The 6,706-nt window shown below is 38.5% G+C and overlaps 1 pseudogene; it reads left to right on the top strand.

Moving 5' to 3' along the window:
* Positions 1-1,906: 1,906 nt before the first annotated feature.
* LOC145258500 (U2 spliceosomal RNA) lies at positions 1,907-2,040 on the top strand (annotated as a pseudogene).
* The last annotated feature ends 4,666 nt before the right edge of the window (positions 2,041-6,706 follow it).

Genomic DNA, 6,706 nt, shown 5'->3' with positions numbered 1-6,706 from the left:
CTAGATATATTTCCATATGTCTGAATACCCTATATACAAATTTTCAAATCTGTAAAGATAGAATTTGTTGAATATATAGGTTGAGAATTGTTCTCTCTCTCTCTCTTTCACACACATTCTCACTTTTATAGATATAATAGATAGATTATGCTAGATATATTTCCTTATGTCTGAATACCCTATATACAAATTATCAAATCTGTAGATACAAAATTTGTTGAGTATATAGGTTGAGAATTGTTCTCTCTCTCTCTCTCTCTCACTCACTCACTAACTCACTCACTCACTCACACACACACACACACATTCTACCTTTTATAGATATAATAGATTATGCTAGATATATTTCCATATGTCTGAATACCCTGTATACAAATTTTCAGATCTGTACATAAATATTAGTTGAATATATAGGTTGAGAATTGTTCTCTCTCTCTCTCTTCTCTCTCTCTCTTTCACACACATTCTCACTTTTCTAGATATAATAGATAGATTATGCTAGATATATTTCCATATGTCTGAATACCCTATATACAAATTTTCTAATCGGTAGATAAAAAATTTGTTGAATATATAGGGTGAGAATTGTACTTACTCTCTCTCTCTCTCTCTCTCTCTCTCTCTCTCTCTCTCTCTCACGCACACATTCTCACTTTTATGGATATAATAGATAGATTATGCTGGATATATTTCCATATGTCTGAATACCCTATATACAAATGGTCAAATCTGTAGATAACAAATTTATTGAATAGATAGGTTGAGAATTGTTCTCTCTCTCTCTCTCGCAACCTTACACACACAACCACACGCAAACATTCTGACTTTTATAGACATAATAGATCGATTATGCTAGATATATTTCCATATGTCTGAATACCCAATATACAAATTTTCAAATCTGTAGGTAAAAAATTTGTTGAATATATAGGTTGAGAATTGTTCTCTCTCTCTCTCTCACACTCACATTCTCACTTTTATAGATATAATGTATAGATTATGCTAGATATATTTCTATATGTCTGAATACCCTATATACAAAGTTTAAAATCCGTAGATAAAAATACGTTGAGTATATAGGTTGAGAATTGTTCTCTCTCTCTCTTACGCACACACACACACACACACACACACATTTTCACTTTTATAGATATAATAGATTATGCTAGATATATTTCCATATATCTGAATACCCTATATACAAATTTTCAAATCTGTAGATAAAAAATGTATTTAATATATAGGTTGAGAATTGTTGTCTCTCTCTCTCTCTCTCTCTCTCTCTCTCTCTCTCTCTCTCTCTGGCTACCTCACACACACACACATTTTCACTTTTATAGATATAATAGATAGATTATGCTAGATATATTTCCATATGTCTGAATACCCTATATACAAACTTTCAAATCTGTAGATAAAAAATTTGTTGAGTATATAGGTTGAGAATTGTTCTCTCTCTCTCACACGAAACTGTGCGCTCGGCTTCTTCCCCCCCTTCCCACCCCAAATGCTTGGGAAACTGTGCACTGTTTTTGTTGGTTTTCAAGCTGCCTCTTCCCCCCCCCCACACACACACACACAGTTTAACAGTAGTAGGAGGTCAAGAGAAAGAGGGTGAGAGAGAGAGAAGAGTAAGTTGGTGAGAGAGAGAGAAAAGAGAAAGAGGGTGTTGGTTTTATATTTTTATTATCGTCTAATATTTTGAAAGCTGAATTTCTAATAAAATGTGCATCTATAGGAGATAATGCCTGGGAATGTGTTCCCCCCCCCCACAGTTTAACAGTGGTGTGACGTCAAGAGAAAGAGGGTGAGAGAGAGGGAAGAGTAAGTGGGTGAGAGAGAGAAAGAGAGAGAAAAAAAAGAAACACGGTGTTGGTTTTGTGAAAAAAGTTGTTATTTACAATTGTTCGCATTCTTGGCCTTTTGGTCAAGATCAAAGTGTAGTATCTGTTCTTCAGATGCTGCACTTCTATTTCTTGTTCTCTTTCGGTGGAGGAGAAATCCTCCACGACTGAGACAATTTTTATTTTTGTACCTTTTCTCCACGTTAAAAAACGACCCTGGTGTCTAACTCTGTCCCGTGGGGAGGCATAGTAAATAGGTACAATTGTTCGCCATTAGTGGATGTTGACGTCACGTCACGTGACATGACTAAGCGTTTTTTTTTTTTTAGTATGAATAACATTTTTTGTTTTAATTATAAAGTCTACACTTAATTTTATAGAAAATGATGTATATATAATAGAAAAAAAAAATTACTGGTTTTGTTGGATTCAAGTGGATCCCCCCCCCCTCCAGTTTAAGAGATAGCAGGTCACGTGGTAATATACAAAATGGCTAGCGTAAATATAAAGATCGGTTTTTTTATCGACGAATATTTTGAAAGCTGAATTTTTTTTTATTCCTGTACATTTTTTCCTGATATTTTTCGTTAAAACTCTTGTATAAATACTATTTTTAACCAGTTAAATACGTTGGAGACATTGTCATGGAGTTTAATAATCTCTAGAACAAAGCAGAAGAGAAATTACAAAAGTATCGGTAAAACAAAGTGTTTGTTTACATTTGTTCGCCATTACTGGATGTTGACGTCACGTCACGTGACATGACTAAGCGTTTTTGGATTATGTAATATTAACATTAAAATGACAGGTTTTTTGGGGGGCCCCCCTAGGAGAGAAATGATCAGTTCACCCCCTTTTAATGGTCCGTTTGGTGTGGAATTTCGATATTTGTCATGCGGGTGATCAAGGTTCAATATGATACATAATTTGTCAACTTTGGTTGTGTCTGTCAAAAGTTTGAGCTGACGTCACGTCACGTGACACGTATTGAATAACGTTAAAATGACAGGTTTTTTGGGGGGCCCCCCTAGGAGAAAAACGATCAGTTGACCCCTTTCTACTGGTCCGTTTGACGTGAAATTTCGATATTTGTCATCCGGGTGATCAAGGTGCAATATGATACCAAATTTGTCAACTCTGGTTCCGTCTTTCAAAAGTTTTAGCGTTACAAACAAACATACATACATACATACATACATACACACCGATTTTTGCCTTTTATATATATAGATGATATGATATGATATGATATGATATGATATGATATGATATGAAGAAGAAATCACAGGGTTTTTTGGGCCCCCCCTCGAAGATAACTGATCAGTTGACCAACTTCTAGTGGTCCGTTTGACGTGAAACTTCGATATTTGTCATCCGGGTGATAGGGCTTCGATATGATACAAAATTTGTCAAGTTTGGTTCCGTCTTTCAAAAGTTTTAGCGTTACAAACAAACATGCATACACACAGACGTTTGGCTTTTATATAAAAGACTAGCAGGGCTACCCGGCGTTGCCCGGGACCGTAACAACAATGTAAAAACAAAAGCAGATATTGAACATATGTTTTATTCTTAGGGGAGAGGAATGTTTCAGGGTGAGAGAGAGAGAGAGAAGATAAAGAGTGTGAGAGAGAGGCAGAAGAGAAAGTTGTTCCATCCTCTTTCCCAAATTTGAATACTGTGCACGTGTGAACTCTCATCGTCGAGTTGATCTTCGAGTTGCCTATTGGCCTTGATAAGTGCTAATATAGAGAGAAGAGAAACAGGGTGAGAGAGAGAGAAGATAAAGAGTGTGAGAGAGAGGCCGAAGAGAAAGTTGTTCCATCCTCTTTCCCAAATTTGAATACTGTGCACGTTTGAACTCTCATGGTCGAGTTGATCCTTGAGTTGCCTATTGGCCTTGATAAGTGCTAATAAGGAGAGAAGAGAAACAGGGGTAGAGAGAGAGAAGATAAAGAGTGTGAGAGAGAGGCAGTAGAGAAAGTTGTTCAATCCTCTTTCCCAAATTTGAATACTGTGCACGTTTGAACTCTCATGGTCGAGTTGATCCTCGAGTTGCCTATTGGCCTTGATAAGTGCTAATATAGAGACAAGAGAAACAGGGTGAGAGAGAGAGAGAAGATAAAGAGTGTTAGAGAGAGGCAGAAGAGAAAGTTGTTCCATCCTCTTTTCCAAATTGTAATACTGTGCACGTTTGAACTCTCATCGTCGAGTCTATCCTCGATTTGCCTATTGGCCTTGATAAGTGCTAATATAGAGAGAACAGAAACATGGTGAGAGAGAGGGAGAGCGAGAGAGAGAGAGAGAAGATAAATAGTGTGAGAGAGAGGCAGAAGAGAAAGTTGTTCCATCCTCTTTCCAAAATTTCACTACTGTGCACGTTTGAACTCTCAATCTCGAGTTGCCTATTGGCCTTGATAAGTGCTAACATAGATAGAAGGGAAAGAGGGTGAGAGAGAGAGAGTAGATAAAGAGGGTGAGAGAGAGAAAGAGAAGAGAAAGAGGTCTAGAGAGAAGAGAGAGAGAGAGAGAGAGAGAGAGAAATATGATGAGTCGAGTTGATCCTCGAGTTGCCTATTTGCCTTGATAAGTGCTAATATAGAGAGAAGAGAAACAGGGTGAGAGAGAGAGAAGATAAAGAGTGTTGGAGAGAGGCAGAAGAGAAAGTTGTTCCATCCTCTTTTCCAAATTGTAATACTGTGCACGTTTGAACTCTCATCGTCGAGTCTATCCTCGATTTGCCTATTGGCCTTGATAAGTGCTAATATAGAGAGAAGAGAAACAGGGTGAGAGAGAGAGCGAGAGAGAGAGAGAGAAGATAAATAGTATGAGAGAGAGGCAGAAGAGAAAGTTGTTCCATCCTCTTTCCCAAACTTCACTTTCAAATGTGCACGCGACCTAATTTTCGTTTACATAAGCGGCCTGATACTGATACCAACCCCTCCCCCTTCAAGTTAACAGAGTTAGAATGTATAAACAAAATGGCTAAATCTTGGTTTACATGTTTTACAAAGAGCCAAGTCATCTTCGCCGGCAAAAAACTTCAAGCAAAAATAAAAACATTTTCCCTACGTCAATTTTCGTGTAATTTTGTGATTTTGATTTTTGGAGTGCGATAATTCCGTTGGTAATAACGGTTCGAGTCGAAAACTAATATTTAACTGTGTTATAGTATCAATTTCTCCTCCGAAGGCAGTTTTAACGTACCTCAGCCGCAGCCGACATTTTACTGAGCTGACGTCACGTCACGTGACACGTAATGAATAACGTTAAAATGACAGATTTTTTGGGGCCCCCCCCCTGGGAGAAAAATGATCAGTTCACCCCCTTCTAATTGTCCGTTTGACGTGAAATTTCGATATTTGTCATGCGGGTGATCAAGGTGCAATATGATACCTAAGTTGTCAACTTTGGTTGTGTCTGTCAAAAGTTTTAGCGTTACAAACAAACATACATACATACATACATACATACAGATGTTTGCCTTTTATATATTATTACTAGCAGGGCTACCCGGCGTTGCTCGGGACGGTATAAACAATGAAAACAACAAAAGCAGATATTGAACATATGTTTTATTCTTAGGGGACAGGAATCTTTCAGGGTGAGAGAGAGAGAGAGAAGATAAAGAGTGTGAGAGAGAGGCAGAAGAGAAAGTTGTTCCATCCTCTTTCCCAAATTTGACTACTGTTCACGTTTGAACTCTCATCGTCGAGTTGATCCTCGAGTTGCCTATCGGCCTTGATAAGTGCTAATATAGAGAGAAGAGAAACAGGGTGAGAGAGAGAGAAGATAAAGGGTGTGAGAGAGAGGCAGAAGAGAAAGTTGTTCCATCCTCTTTCCCAAATTTAGATACTGTGTACGTTTGAACTCTCATCGTCGAGTTGATCCTCTAGTTGCCTATTGGCCTTGATAAGTGCTAATATAGAGAGAAGAGAAACAGGGTGAGAAAGAGAGAGAAGATAAAGAGTGTGAGAGAGAGGCAGAAGAGAAAGTTGTTCCATCCTCTTTCCCAAATTTGAATACTGTGCACGTTTGAACTCTCATCGTCGAGTGGATCCTCGAGTTGCCTATCGGCCTTGATAAGTGCTGATATAGAGAGAAGAGAAACAGGGTGAGAGAGAGAGAGAAGATAAAGAGTGTGAGAGAGAGGCAGAAGAGAAAGTTGTTCCATCCTCTTTACCAAATTTGAATACTGTGCACTCTCATCGTCGAGTTGATGCTCGAGTTGCCTATTGGCCTTGATAAGTGCTAATACGGAGAGAAGAGAAATAGGGGTAGAGAGAGAGAGAAGATAAAGAGTGTGAGAGAGAGGCAGAAGAGAAAGTTGTTCCATCCTCTTTCCCAAATTTGAATACTGTGCACGTTTGAACTCTCATCGTCGAGTTGATGCTCGAGTTGCCTATTGGCCTTGATAAGTGCTAATATAGAGAGAAGAGAAACAGGGTGAGAGAGAGAAGATAAAGAGTGTGAGACAGAGGCAGAAGAGAAAGTTGTTCCATCCTCTTTCCCAAATTTGAATACTGTGCACGTTTGAACTCTCATCGTCGAGTTGATGCTCGAGTTGCCTATTGGCCTTGATAAGTGCTAATATAGAGAGAAGAGAAACAGGGTGAGAGAGAGAAGATAAAGAGTGTGAGAGAGAGGCAGAAGAGAAAGTTATTCCATCCTCTTTCCCAAATTTGAATACTGTGCCCGTTTGAACTCTCATCGTCGAGTTGATGCTCGAGTTGCCTATTGGCCTTGATAAGTGCTAATATAGAGAGAAGAGAAACAGGGTGAGAGAGAGAGAAGATAAAGTGTGTGAGAGAGAGGCAGAAGAGAAAGTTGTTCCATCCTCTTTCCCAAATTTGAATACTGTG

Source organism: Euprymna scolopes, chromosome 33 (genome assembly GCF_053919585.1).
Source record: "Euprymna scolopes isolate OS-2025 chromosome 33, ASM5391958v1, whole genome shotgun sequence".
Classification (NCBI taxonomy): Eukaryota; Metazoa; Mollusca; class Cephalopoda; order Sepiida; family Sepiolidae; genus Euprymna; species Euprymna scolopes.
The sequence above is the reverse complement of the archived record's forward strand: the minus strand, read 5'-3'. Positions and strand labels throughout refer to the sequence as shown.